This window comes from Branchiostoma floridae, chromosome 16, assembly GCF_000003815.2.
Source record: "Branchiostoma floridae strain S238N-H82 chromosome 16, Bfl_VNyyK, whole genome shotgun sequence".
In the NCBI taxonomy this organism is placed as follows: domain Eukaryota; kingdom Metazoa; phylum Chordata; class Leptocardii; order Amphioxiformes; family Branchiostomatidae; genus Branchiostoma; species Branchiostoma floridae.
In genome coordinates this window covers 168,463-184,350 of record NC_049994.1, presented here as the reverse complement: position 1 = coordinate 184,350, position 15,888 = coordinate 168,463, and the positions used below count along the sequence as shown (strand labels likewise).

General features: G+C 42.1%; 1 pseudogene; it reads left to right on the top strand.

Annotated features, from left to right (window-relative positions):
- The first annotated feature begins 11,701 nt into the window (after window positions 1-11,701).
- Window positions 11,702-13,664, top strand: LOC118403415 (annotated as a pseudogene).
- The last annotated feature ends 2,224 nt before the right edge of the window (window positions 13,665-15,888 follow it).

The following is a 15,888-nucleotide window of genomic DNA, read 5'->3' as shown; positions in this document are numbered from 1 at the left end:
CGTACCTATAGATTTGCCTCTTACAACATAAAGAAAACACAGGAAACTCCCGAGCGCTAGTCCGGAAGTGACAAAGCTCTTTTCAGTGAAATGATTGTTTTCAAATCCGCCTTAATACTCTCACCAACGAAGACATAAGCCACGAAATCCTGTAACATCATTCCTTGTGTTTAAAGCACCATTCTAAACGGTGTGCTCTGTGTAGACTTCCGGAATAACACTAGTTACAAACCTTTCCATGACGTGTGTAGGTTGGATATAACCGGAAGTATGAGTATTCTCTCTGCTGTCGACCCCTAGGTCACGTGACGTACCCAGGTGTACTGTCAGTTGCACTCCAATGCTGACGTGCCCTCAAATACACCAACGTACATGCCCGTATCCATGATTGTGCTTTTTTTTTGGGGGGGGGGGGGTCCTCTTATTGCTTTTGGGCCCCTCGAGCTGCCTAGGGAGATCTGGGGGCATGTTTTCCCGAAAAAATTAAATCTTGACCCTCTGAAACGCTATTTCCCACATTTTGACGGGCAAATTTTAATGATAGACTCACTTAGATTGAATAAAATCTATCAGTGAAAAATGCAAATCAGTCATGCTTTTGAAACAAAAAAAAATATTGGACATGAAAAAGTGGACCTTCGAGCGTAAAAAAGCGGACCAGCGAGCGTTCTTCCGAACACGGGCTACGGGCATGTCGTATTCATGTACTATCCGTCGCCCAAATCGTCCTATTTAAACTAACATCAACTATCTTAATTCCACCTGATGACATAATACCACCACATGAGAAAAATTGTCAAAGTTATTCAAAGGGATGTGCAAATGCAGCATCAGCAATCCTGAGGCATATACACATCATATCTTTATGTGGTCAAACCAATCTTGAGAAGGCCTGTTACAATCTCTTTTTATGTGGCGTTATTATGGCCATCAACTCATGTTGCAAGCGAACGATTGATTGATTTTATAATGTCATCAGGTAGAATTGATATTATAAAAATTCTTTGACACGACAAAAGTACGGCAACTTTCGTAAGGTCTACATGTATAACAACTACTTACAGTACAACTTAAGATATATATATGGATATCTATAGGTAATGAATCAGTCAACATATCGGATATCGATCTAGCATGTCATTTACACTATTGTTTCTACGGTATAAGCATTCGTGGATATATTTGCCTGCTTGTACACAGTGAGGGTTGTCGCCTCCCGGAATATAGTTGAATTTATAATATTTTATATATATACGGTCCAGCAAAGGTGCGCTCCCACCGCACTTGTGTCAAGCTTGCGTCACTGCGGGGTTCGTTCACTGAGTTACTGTTTTGTAATTTTCTCCTATTTTCTTATAATTTAGATATTGCGTAATATGTAAAAGTATGACTTTATCTCTGAAATTCGTTGAGTATCTTTCGAACCCCACCGTGACGCAAGCGTGACCCAAGTGCAGTGGGAGTGCACTTTAAGCAAACCTTGGGAAACGTGAAAAGCCACACCCGGGCCCCTTCAATTACTGCAAGAGGGGGAACAATGAGAGCAATGACCTTGTCCCGTAAGGTCATTGCCTGCTTGTGGGCTTTTCTGAATGAGAGTAAAGGTGCACTCTCACCAGACGTGGGGCACGCTTGCGGCATTGCGGGGTTCGGAAGATACTCAACGAATTTCAGAGATAAAGAACGAATTTTCTTACTTATTGTGTATTTTGTCGTCTTCTATGTCATACGTTTACGTATTACGCAATATCTGAATTAATTAAAATCGGAGAAAATAGCAAAACAGTGACGCAGTGAGCGCAGCAATGCCGCAACCGTGCCCCACATCCGGTGAGAGTGCACCTTAACACCCCCTCACATTAGGCGCGATTCGGTCGGACGACGAGTCTTCGAGCTCTAATTTACGAGGAGGCATGACCCTGATGCCGACGAAGAGTTCCCCCTTCCCGTCAAGTCTTTGTGGGCAGTTCGCCTACTTGGATAATGTTCAGTATATATGCAGTATGTACAGGCCCCTATAGAAGCAAGTCACTATTTTTAGACGTTAAGATACATCTAAATGCGTCTGAGTAGGGAAATGCATGTATGCATGAAAGTCTGAATTTCCACACCCCCTCCTAATCTTTCAATGGTATCACCCATGGTGTCGTAAACTCTCCTGCCAAGTGTGCGGGCTTCTCCTAAAGGAAATGGACATGTCAAATTGATATCTGTCAATCAAATGTCATTCATACTATACTGACGACATGGAAGCTAAAGGGATGTTTCCTTCCAAACTTCTCAGAACAGTGTCCTGAATTCTCCCTAAGGAAACGGACATGTCACATTGATATCTGTCAATCAAATGTCATGCTTACTATTCTGGCGGCGTGGAAGCTAGAAGGAAGTTTCGTTCCAAATTTCTCAGAACTTTGAAAGGGATACTACCTCCTTCCTCTGGACTTCTTCAACTTGACCCGGAGGACGGTTGCTAGGATAAGGTCCAGATTGCTGGGGATGTAACTTTACACTTGTGTATCAGGTTACAAGTATTGTAAATTTGTGTTGGCGCAAGTTTTTTGTCATCCTTGTACTGTACGAGAAATCATCATGATTCATGAGTTTTCAAAATTTCTATGATAATAGGCATTCGGAAGCCATCATTTGATCTTATGATAAAATTCTCCTCAAATATGTAGACGAGAAAATCCGTTCTTAGCAAATACAGTAACAAGATGAAATATGTAACATTTAATCTAGTGGTAGGATTTGCCGTTAAAACTCCCACCTCACTGATGATTATACTTCATTCCAACTAGGACGGCGCTCTCTCTGGGACCTAACATTTGACAGATCTCTCATCGAATTGTACAAAAAAAGTCTTACGCTTTGTGTATTTGGTAGTCCTCTCCGTCACACTGTTACATTTTGTATGATATACCCAGTATGAAAGCGAAGGTTACACACGCACGTGCGATTTAGGTTGCAGTGAGAGTGCAGCCTTATCGAAAAGGCGTCCTATCCGGTGTGAGTGGTTCAAAACTTACAGTTTTGTGGCCGCAGGTTGGACTGTCTTAGGAAGCGGAAAATAAAAATATATGCCTAGAAATAAACACAAATTATTCAAATACAATTCAATCTCTACAACTGGATAAAAACGGATATTTACTTCCGGACGTTTCGAGTGAAATCCATCACTCTTCTTCAGCTTTAATAGAATGAACTAGTCAGAACAATTCAATACCAGTAGAGCTAACTAGCAAAACTAAATCGTTAGGATCATATGCAAAAGTTTACACAAATGTAAATTATGTTAGCATAGTTCCTATGGTCAGACAACACCATAGGAAAAAAACTATTGTCCTTTGTGGTGCAAGGCGGGGTCCCATGTACTGGAAAGTTCTACGCTAATAGTTTTTTTTCCGTCCGGAAGTAAATATCCGTTTTATCCAATTGTAGAGATTGAATTGTATTTGAATATTACTTACCTGGATGTCTAACCTTCATAAACACAAATTATGCTAACGACTCTGCTTTTCACGTTTTGTGTATTTTGGTGTCTTTTATTTCGTATTTTTCGTTCCAAAAAGGGTCGGGCCCGGTTTGGAAATGTGACCTAGGCGTTAGTGATCGCTGAGGATTCACTAGTAATTCTTTTTAAATTTACTGTTTGTTTTTGTCATAAATGGACGCAATATTTTTCGAGCGTCTGTATGTCTGTGTTTCCAGATATGAATGGTGATGATATTGATATTTGATTATTTTGTGAACCCATTGGTCAAAGTTGATTTTGGGCCCCCTGATGTATGTCGGCGCCCCCTAGTGGCATGTACTAAAAATGCAGAAGCGTTTTTACAAAATCTCCCAAGAAGGTTAACTCAACAAAAAACGGTGCATTACCATGATATTTTGTATGCAGGTTGTTAAGAGTACGGCACCAAGGAACCCAACGTCTATCCAGACAACGCAGAAGAGAAAGGTAAGAAGTATGAAGTTTGAATCTAAGATTACTTAGGTGGACCCTTAATATTGCCCCATTATTGGCTTTAGTTTTATCATACCTGTGTTTTTTTATTGAAAGATTATGTAAACTATGTGCAGTCCTGCTTCAGTTGTAGACAAATCTGTTGGACAGAAACATAAAATGGAAAAATTCAAATAAAGTATGCGATGAACGTGATAGTGCGGTCGTCCCACGACGAGCATGCCTGCCCCGAAAATGAACCGAAAACTTTTGGCCTTGTTGTCTTCCAATGCACTGTTTGTTTGTTTGTTTGTTTATTTTTATTTATCCAGGGGTACATGTCGCCTGACCGGCGTTTTTCAAAGATCCCTGGGGGGAAACCCCGTACATACATAACAATAAATGATAACAGTATAAAATCAAATACATGGTGACTCAGCAAGAATCGGCAAATGATAACGCAATTTAACTAAGACAAAATAAGGCAAATCAATTGTACACATTAATCCTAATACAAATCGAAATCATAAATGAAATCAAATAAGTAGTGAGAATTTGCATACCAATATGAACAGAAAAAAAGACGTGACAGATTACATATCAGATCATGTGGTATTCTGTTGTGTAGATGGTTTTGAAAGTAGAGATGGATGATGCTGTTCTTTAAAAGTGTGCAGGTAGCGAGTTCCACAAAGCTGCACCGGAAAACGAGAGAGACTTCTTCTTGTATTGTAACCGTGTTTTTGGTAGTTGAAGCCCCCCCTGTGTACTGTGCCGGGTGTGGTGTGAATGTGTGTCAGCAGATGTAGTGAACAAATGTGATATGTGTGGAGGAAACATACCGTTGAGAGCCCTGAACATGAAAACAGCCTTAGCTCTTCTGTGGTGCTGTGCTACAGGGGTCCAGCCGAGTAAGTTCAAGACAGTTTCCCGAGAAGTGTAGTGGTCGCACCCTAATATCACCCTGCCCGCCCTATATTGCAACTTTTGGAGTTTGTCGATGGCCCCTTTACCTCCCTGGTCCCATACAGTACTGCAATATTGAATGTGGGGGAGGAACAGACTAGTGTAGATTGTCAACAGCGCTTGTCTGTTTAGGTATGGCCTTAAACACTTCATGATGCCAATTATCTGCGACAGTTTCTTATTGACATGGAGAAAGTGGTCATTCCACAGTAGGGCCTTGTCTATGACAACTCTTAAGTACTTAAAGGTGCCCACTTGCTCCAGCTTTGTGTCATCTAGAATGAGCTGCAGTTGCTGGTCAGTAGCTTTGAACTTGTGTGATCCCACCAACATTGATTTGTATTTCAAAGGGTTTAGGGATAGTTTGTTAGCGACGAACCAGTGCATGAGTCGGGTGCAGTCATTCTGTAGGGTCTCCTGAATTGTCTGTATGCTGCGATGGGAGAAGTAGACAATCGTGTCATCTGCATACATAGCTACTCTACATGACTGTACACAATTAGGCAGGTCATTGATATAAACAATAAATAGGAGGGGTCCAAGAATGGACCCCTGGGGTACTCCACAGGTCACACAGGATGTATTGGATAAGATTGAGTTAACGCAGGTCCGCTGCAATCTACCGGTCAGGTATGATTTGAACCAACTACAAGCCATTTCGTCGACCCCATAGGCTTTGAGTTTATCCAAAAGAATGTCGTGGTTTAGAGTGTCGAAGGCTCTGGACAGGTCGCAGAAAATCACACCTGTTTGTTGTTTTTTATCAATTGAGTCAATCCAGTCCTCAGTTACAGAATGCAAGGCAGTTTCACAGGAATGGAGCTTTTTAAAGCCTGACTGACACTGTGAGAGAAGTCGGTTCTGATTTAGATAACTGTACAGCTGGTTATGGACCACTCGTTCAAGTATTTTAGAAATACTAGACAAGATGGACACTGGGCGGTAATTACTTAACATGGTTCTGTCACCTTTTTTGTGTATTTGCATGACTTTGGCCGTCTTCCACTTTTCCGGAAATTCCCCGGAGGTCAGTGACTTATTTAACAGGTTCGTAAGTGAGGGGACAAGGACTTGTGCTCCTGTTTTTAGGAGTCTGTTATCAATGCTGTCCAGGCCGGTGGCCTTTTTTACATTCAGCTTTGTCAGATGTTCAGTAACGGCCTCTACGGTGTAAAACTGAACGAGCTGTTTGTCTCGTTCAGAAACTGTGTGGGTGAGAAGGTCGAGACAGTCCTCGAGAGTACATCCCACAGGTCCTGTATGACGTTATGGAAGAAGTCGTTAAAAGTCTCTGCCATTCCTTTGCTGTCAGAAATGCTCAGTCCCTCGTGCTCCAGGTAAGTGACAGTGTTATGTGTCTTGTTGGGTAGCAGTGTACGTATTGCCTTCCAAACCCCAGCCTGCCCCCCCTTCTGACCCCTGAATTACTGATTGGGCTGCATGATCCCTTTTAGCCTGCCGACATAAGTAATTTACCCTGTTTTTCATAGCTTTGTAATCAGTCATGTCGGTTGGACTACCTGATCGTTTTGCTTTCTTGTACATACTGTCCCTAAGAGCAATGAGATCTCGAAGGTCGTTAGTGGGCCAAGGTGCAGGTGTACCTCCAACTTTGCATTTCTTCAAAGGGGCATGTGTGTTTGCTACACTGGTGACCAACTAATCCCAGACCTCGACCTGTTCGTCTATAGTTGGGAAGTTATCTATGATATGCCATGGTATTTGTGCAAGGTCCTCGCGATATCTCGCTTCATTGAATGATTTGTACACTCTTCTGCTGGTGACCTTAGATTGTAACCTTGAACTTTTGGTTCTGTGGTAGGCAAAAACCATAGAATGGTCACTAAACCCCCCCTCGTAGGTCCCCTTGTTGTGTAATCGTGTTTTCTCATTGGTCAGAATCACATCTAGTGACGTGGTGGATGTGTTAGTGGTTCTAGTTGGTGTAATAATAACGTTCTCCAACCAACTGATACAACATACAAGAAAACCTTAACTTCCCTATTGGCCCAGAGTTGTTTGGAGCCAGCCAGTTACAGTTGAGATCCCCCATAATTATAATTTCCACATCTTTGTCAGCAATTTTGTCCATGCATTCATCAAATTTGTCAAAGAAAGAGTGGTCATCGGTTGGCGGGCGGTACATGCTACAGAATAGGATTCTTTTACGAGATGGTGGAATGATCTCTGCCCATACGGCCTCAAGGCCTGGGACGTCCAAGTCAGGACGAGCTTTGAATGGGATTTTCTCTGAAATGTACAAGGCAACACCGCCCCCATGTCGAGACCCCCGGTCATTTCTAACAACATTGTACGTATCTATGGCAACAACAGCATCAATAATGGAATCATCTAGCATAGTCTCAGACACAGCAAATATGTCTGTTTTGCTACTGTCCAGAAAAGTTTCTACTTGCGGTTTCTTCTTCACTAAGCTTCTAACATTCTGATGTGCAAACAGAAGACCTTTATGACTCGACTTTACTGGTGCACATATCGTAGCGGCCGGTAAGTCCTCATAATCCTCGGCCAAGGGCACGCTATTAGTTACAGAACATTTGTTACACAGCCAGCTGTCAGTCAGGTTAATACCATCAGTTGTTTCTACACAGGTTCTATGAAAACAAATTTCGCATGATTCACAACAAATTCCTTTTCCTACCCTTTGTAGACAAATTCCACAGGGGAATCTTGAAGCCCTGGGTCCTGGGTTGGGAGACACGTCACCGGACAGGAGTATGGCCAGGCAGGAAAGTAGGTTTAAAGTTCGTCTAGTCCTATCAGTTCCAGTCGCTGATGGAGCCAGGCGTGAAAGTCCGTGTAGTCCTGGGTTGATCTTCACGATACTCGTGCTCTGAGTTATCCAGCTACCGGTTTCAGCACTAACTTTGCTATAAGTCCTTTCCCATTGGGGTACAGATGCAGGGCGCGGGAGCAACGCTAGGGCTAACACTAACATAAACAATGCCCTGGGGATGCCGAGTACGACAGTGCCCCGGATTACAGAAGCAACTCCCTGAATTACTAACATAGTTAAAAGTAAAATCAATCGATACACTGTAGTTACATAACGGCGAGTCGCCACAGGCATAGCAAATTACGCAGCACGCATAAGAATCCAGATCTACTTTCCAAGATGGGGTGTATGACTTCTTATCAGGAAACTAAAAATATCGGTAAGAGACGTCAAGAATTCAAAAAAAGAAAGCTATTTTGAGCAAATTCAGTACTTATCTTTGAACCTGAAACACCACACAAGCTGATGGCGTGGTTTGAAGAAGATTTTCAATGGATTTAGGAATGGATTTTAGGACAGAAGTCAAATAGCAGCCATCTTGGTCACATTGATATGCAAATTATCGAAGCCTTTTTGAAAATGTGTGAAATACGCGTACGTGGATGTCTGAAGTGTGCATACCTCGGGAAATTACTGTTGCGGTATAAGTGTTACTTCCGGCATTATACCAATGGATGTTACCGCAAGTTAAAAGTTAAATCAGTAAGTAAGAGTCAGAATAGATATTTGTTGTAAACAAAAACAGTGTACCTGCTTCCTTAATATTTATAGAATTGTAGCACCACTTTCCTCTAGTTGAGGTCCAATTCCCTATATACTCATGCAGTAGCCTCAAACAAAGTATACACCCTGACTTTAGCAACACCTTTTGGACTTTGAGAAGTTTAAAAAGTGTGTACTTCATTAAAAAAAATGATAATGCGACATACCGCACATGTCGTTACGATCTCCCACTTTTCTTTCTGTGTGTAAGAACAAATGTGTGCTGCACCGTTGTTGGAGTCTTTGTCCCACACACAGATAGGACAGTGGACATCAGAGAAGCCCTCCAGGTCTTCAAGGACTGGAATCCAGAGTGGAACCCCTCCCACTTCATGGTGGACTTCTGTGAAGCAGAAATTGGTGCCCTCGAAGAAGAGTTCCAAGGTGAAACTCAACTCAAACTTTTCAATGCATGTATTCCTTGGTTTATGACTGTCTTGTCACATCATCAACTGCTTTCTGATAATATGGGGACCCTGGTATACTCATCAGGAATTGTACACAGATTGGTAGCAAATTAGGGTAATGCTGGCAAAGCAAATGTTTGCCGACATACATATGTACATGCAGTGTCTTGTCTTGTTCATATATATATATATATATATATATATATATATATATATTACCAATCGTATATGTGTCTCTTGTCTTGTATTTCATGCAGATGCCAAGGTACTGCTGTGTGACTTCCATCGTGAGAAAGCTTGGGTGAAGTGGGTGCGCAAGAGAACATGGTGTACGCCCATTCCTCGTTAAAGGGGCAAATTGCTGTCGCACATAAGCAGCGGGCCACAGTTTTCTTTAAAGACACAATGACTACGTATTTTGCCCTTTTCCGTTACAAGTGCATGATAGTAATATGCTAAGCAATGTTTTCCCACCATTGTTAGTTGCCTTTTGGTCGTCCCGGGTAAGGTTTTGCTTAGAAACACGCTAAAAACACATGTCGGAAATGCTATAAAGGTGAATATCGTGGCATTCTGATAATGAAAAGACGTTAGTTCTTTAAATTTTCAGTCATAATTTACATCAACCACTTAGGCCGGCTTGTCACGTGTTGATGAACTTGTCCAGCAGACGACCTTTTTACGTCAGATGCCGTTTTATTCTTGTCGCCAACTTTTGTATAATTTACGTTACCGAACTTCTGTTGGGTGTAATTCGCTTACGAAAAGACATTTTCCGATAAATTTTTCACTGTTTTATCTGCTAAACAGTGGTGTTGCGTAACAAACAAATGACAGAACACATAAAACACGAATGTTGGAAGCATGACTATAACCGCCAATCTCAGGCCGTTTGTCACTTTTTTGATATAATTTACGTTACCATAATAAGTCCCTTAGAATTATAGAAAGATCATTACTTTTGTACTCATAGGAAAGAATGCTCCCAGATAAGTAATTGCCTGCAGAGTTAATCTTTCCAGAGCTGTTTGTTAAAATTTTATTTATCATTAAAATCATAAATATAATTTACGTTACCATATAATTTACGTTACCATTTTTTTTCTTCAACATGTCATCGGATGTTCAGCAAGAGCACATTAACCAAAGACGTATTATCTGCTGTAATGTTACTGTAGGTGGGCTTGGCTTGCCATAGAGTCACAATGCAGTCTGTTTATATGTTCCTGTTTCAGTGAATTTTACGATGCTGGGACTTTTCATTTCTCATAGGAACGATGTTCAAATGATAAACCTGACATGCACCAACTTGGAAAGATGCGGGTGTCTATATTGGTATCTGATGCTTCAATAATCAACATTACACGGAATGTATAGTACCAAGTTGAATAAATGTATATTGGGTTGGACTGAACCAAAATAAACCTCTGTTGTCAAAGTAGACTCGTCCAAGTTTGTCGTCATTTTCGCGCGCTTTTTGAAGATCACACGACTGGAATGACAGAAATTCATGCTCAACACTGACTGATGAAGTAAGATACGTTTCAAGCATGTTTGTCTTAAATAGCAACAGAGATTATGATCAGCTAAATATGAAGGTCAATGTAGTCAAGATTCGTGTCACAGAAATATTTCTCGTTTTACACAGTGGACCCCTTTATATAAACGTACAGACGGCGGTAAATCAGCGACACTATTTACGCTAGCGCCACGTTATCTACATTAAGGACTTGTCATTGAGTTATAAGCTCCATGATCAAAAGCATATGGGCTGCAGAAGTTAATAGATAACTTAAGTTAATAGATAACTTAAATGATGCGGCCCTTACATCACTTCCGGTGAACACCGAAATCCCGTATAGGATCTATCCGCCACCGTCTGTCTGCCTCTATGTCCGTCTGAATCCCTGACTACATACCCCCTTGTCTGTCTACCTCTTTATTTTTCTGCTAGCTTGTCTGTCTATCTCACTGTCTAGGACGTCTGACTGCAACCCTATCTTGCTTCCTCTTTGTCCGTCTACCTCGCTGATTGCAAGAGTGTCCGTCTGCCTGTCTGCAACCCTGTCTGTCTACCTCTCTGTCTAGGGCGTCTGTCTGCAACCCTGTCTGGTTTACTCTTTGTCTACCTCTCTGTTTGCAAACCTGTCTGCCTGCCTCTCTGTCTGTTTGAACACTGTCCGTCTACCTCTCTGTTTGCAAGATTGTCTGACTACCTCTCTCCCTGTTTGAACACTGTCTGGCTTCCTCTCTGTCTTTCTTCCTCCCTATCTGCCTTCAAGCTTGTCTGTCTGTCTCTCTGTCCGTCTGCACCCATGTCTAGATACCTCCTTGTCTGTCTACCGCTTTACTTTTCTGTAAGCGTAAGCCTGTCTGTCTACCTCTCTGTCTAGGACGTCTGACCGCAATTCTGTCTGGCTTCCTTTTTGTCTGTCTACCTCTCTGTCTGCAAGCCTGTCTGGCTTTGTCTTTGTCCGTCTACTTCTCTGTCTGCAAGCCTGTCTGTTTGCCTCTTCGACAAGACAGTGCGTATTCTTTTTTCTGCTTCCTTCACGACCTTACCGGTGAAACATTTGTCCAGACCCGTCAGTAACAAGAGGTTTGAGCAGAGGTGGTGACTTCTGGTTAACTTCCCAGCTAACGATTCTAGAGTTAGAAGAGTTTCTAAGAGTACACTAGAGAATGCCTGCGAGGTGTCGTCTACAGGTTTGTAGTAGTTTGTATGAGTTCCGTTAACTTTAATAGTTTGTTTCTCAAAAGTAGATAATATGAATTATGAAAAAAAAATTCGTATGATGCCTGGTGCGATTATGTACTGGTTGCGAAATGTCAGAGAATTTTATTGTGGCGAAAGACTGGGATAGTCCAAAGCTGGTCAGACTGCTTTCGACCTACTGGCAACGGGCCTTGCTTGACCAGAGGTGGAGGACAGGTCGCGAATGTGTAACATAGACTACAGTTTTCTCCACAAAGCTTTCTGTATATATTTCTCATTCGCTGCAACTTAAATTCAGTCCATTCTAGTTTGGTTAGAGTGGAAGAATGATGCACGCGTTAAAATCAACATGGATTATCATTTCTAATGCCGAAATATTAACTACATTTAGTGGTAAAGGTTTAACATGTTGCAGAGTTGACATCTCACCGTTATTAGGACCTAAGAGTAAGTTAAGGGGATAATCAAATATCTTCCCTGGATGTTTCAGCTCAAGGCGTGCATGGAGAAACAGAACTGTAAGCTGAAGCCGGAGGTTCTATGAGACTTGAAAGACCAGACAGTGTTCAACGAGCACGAGCTGCAGGAGTGGTACAAGGGCTTTCTGAAGGACTGACCTGATGGTACCCTCCCTGTCCATGAGTTCAAGAAAATCTATGGAACTTCTTCCCCTATAGAGATGGGCTTCCCCAACCCATAGATATAGTTTGATTTATATAGTGTGTGCACAATGTTTTCACTTTTTGTTCCCGTTTATTGATTGCGCCTATTTTTCTTATGCACCACCACCGGCCACACTACCGTGCACCTCTCTGGCCGGGATACCCCGTAGTGGGTTTTGGTCAGTATTGATATAGATAGATATTGACAGATAGAAATGCCTCTAAGTTTGCGGAGCACGTCTTCCGTACATTTGACTTTAATGGAGATGGTACGCTAGATTACAGGGAGTTCATCTGTGCGCTGAGCGTGGCATCAAGAGGGACGCTTGAACAGAAGATAAAGTGGGCCTTCAGTATGTACGACCTGGATGGCAATGGCTACATCTCCAGAGAAGATATGTTGAAAATATTTCGAGTAAGTATGGGCTGATTACATGGCAAGTACTGCCTGGCCTGCACTAGCCTAGCCCACTATTCCAGCCCACCCTATTGATTCGGGAAGATCATCTTCCGAAACAGGAATTTGACAGGGTCAGGTTACAATGATCCATATTGCTATTTAGAAATTAGTGTTATGGAAGAATATGAGTCCACTAGAAACATCCCTAGGTTGCAAACTGTACTCATCGAGAGCTAATTCCTCTGGGATGTAAATTTGGGCAATTCATATCATTCAAGCTATTTATTTATGGCATTTTCTCAAGCGGAAGGAGCTACCGATAATTTTTGTCATCAGTTATTACCTTTGCTAGAATGGCTAAGGTTATGTTTTGGGCTTGTGAGTCTGTGTGTCTGTTAACAGCATAACTCGAGAAGCCTTAAATGGATCTCGACAATATTTGGTAGGTAAATGGGCCCGCTAGCGGCTTGCTAAGGTACTGCAGTGGAATGTCAATTTTTGATATCTCGTGTTCTGGACATGCTGTGGTCGGGTGATTTTTGGGTGGTAGATAGCTCTTAGGACAGAGAGTAAGTGCTGTGAGTTTGGGCCCCCTAGCAGTGATATTTTGTAGGGCATTTAAAGGAAAGCTCAATGTGCCTTCTGGGTCCCATGTGTATGTGAACTATTTTTAGGATTTATATTGTGTAAAGTGATGTTTAGTCTGTCATTCTAATGAAAATTCCTGTATCCATGTGCTTTAGGTGCTGAGTAATTGTCCCAGCCATCAAGATGTTGCCGTCCACCCATACCAAGAATGTACCTGGTCCAGTGCTGGCTTGCACACAGGTGAAGTGTACCTGGATTCTGCCCACGTATGTTAAGGAAGTCCCATCTGCAAGAGTTAGAGACACTGAATTTACATCAGCAAAGAAACTGAAAGAACAGCTCGACAAGAAGATTGATTCCTTCAATCCCACATCACATGTGACTGTCAACACAACACAGGAGAAAAGTGCACTAGAGGAGTAATCTGACAACTCAGGAGAAGACTACAGTACCACAGAACAACATTCCTACTGCTCTGGACAAGACTAGTAAGACAGTACCACAGAACAACATCCCAACTGCTCAAGAGATGTAAAGTTGTGTACAGTAAGTTCAGTAAGTGCAAAGTTAAAGTAGTGGCACTAAGTTTGATTCCTCCATATGCATTGTGAGTTTGTCATGCCAAGTCAAGACATCCCTGTTGTGTCGGATTTGTTTGATCCAAACAATCTCGACCTCCAGTACCATGAACTCCTGCACAAATGTTTAGATGTTAAGGTTGACATGTCAGATAGTCATATCAAAACTGTTGAAAAAGACACAGGGACACAAGCTTAAGGTCCTTGCTTTTTCCGCCACAGAGCAGGGCGTATAGGAGCATCTGTTAGTGGGGGCAGTGTATCACAGCAACCTAGCACAGCCTCCTCAGTCAATAGTCTATATGCGTCCACACCTGTATAAGGTAGACACAAGGGCCACAAGGTATCACGTATGGTAGTAAGATGGAAGAGGCTGCCATCAAAGTGTATGAGACATGCATGAAGCCCAACCATGTCAACTTCCAGGTCTAGAAGTGCGGTCTCTTCATATGTAAAGAACACCCTTACCTCCATGCTACCCCTGACTTTCTTGTATCATGTGATTGCTGTGGGATGGGATGTGGGGAGAGGAAATGTCCGATTTCTGTACCTGACGCTAGCTTTGACAAGTGTATCCATAACAAGAGTTTATGTCTGGAAAAGGTAAATGGGGTATTTAACTTAAAGAGATCCCACAACTACTACCATCATGTTCAGCAGCAGTTTTTAGTTCTAACAGAGAGGAAATAGGTATTGTGATTTTGTAGTACATGTATCTGCATGGGCCCAGAATGGCCCACTTAGTCTGTAATAGAATCAAACCTGACCCACAACACTCAAAGATGGTTCTGTTCAAACTGCAAGCATTCTGGAGGATTTGCATTCTACCAGAGATTCTCGGCCGCTTGTACACAAGGAAATGTGATGTGCCAGTGAAGATCCGACTCAAATGCAATCTGCTTTTGCCGGGAACAGATGAGTCAAGATGATGTCACATGTAGCAATTCTGATTGCCCATATGGTAGGTTCCATCGGGCTTGTTTGGGACTAGGTGAGATTTCTCTGAAAAAGACCTGGTACTGCCCACACTGTATTCGGCTACCAGAGCAAAAGCAGGCAGGCAGAAAGTCAAGAAAAAGAAAGGGTCAATGAGCATCTATCCTACTTTGTAAAACATTTGCCCTCCCTCCACCGCCAGCCATGGAGCAGGACCTTTTTTTTTCTGCTTGCGGTATATTTTATAAATATGGTTTGGAAGATGGCTCGCATCCTCTCACGGGCACTTTAAGGCCTGTGACAATTTTGGTCGAACATGAAATTCGAACCACTGCGTGACCTTAGGTAACCCCGCCGGGCCGGAGCGTTTTTAGAACGGTCCAATGTCAGTATCTAATGTTACATTGCGAAAACAGGAACTTACGATGTATGGGTTACACTAACTACTTTTTAAGACTTATTAATATTGAGTGTTTAAGATATTGATCTAGTATTTATCAAATATCGACATAACTAGAAGCGGTTAACAAAAGGGCACCCCCGCGAGAGCTGCAAGTGGTACAGTCCGAACATGGGTTCCGACCTCCCGGGGTGTGGAGTGGCGGGAAAATAGCGAGGCGCTCATACTTCAAGTAAACAGCAAAATAATGCTATAAATCGATATTTCTAGCCCAAAATAATAGTATGGCAGTTGACTGATGCCTTATAAGGCTAACTGCTTGCGAAATTTCGCATTGATACAACAGCGATTTAACAGATACAGACATAAAACATTCATATTTTACCATCGGTTTATGTTACGTACAGTCAAACATGTCTTACTTGGGCGCAGTTCTTGTAGGGTAAGTAGTGTTTCGTCGGCCCCTGCCCACATCAGGGCACCAGTTTTATTACGAGTTTTGGGCAGATTTAGGTTCATTAAGCCTTAGACCTTCAGAAATCAAGTGGGTCTTCTTGCAATATCTTTGATTTCCGTGGCTGTATAGATATTTGTACGAAAAATACCAAAAAATTGTCGAAAAATTCTGTTTTTGCCCCAAAATTGAGCCTTACCTAGGTATAGCGGCAAGATCCCCAGGCATATTAGATATCACAGAGATATAATCTATTACTCCAGAAAATATGACTCAGTA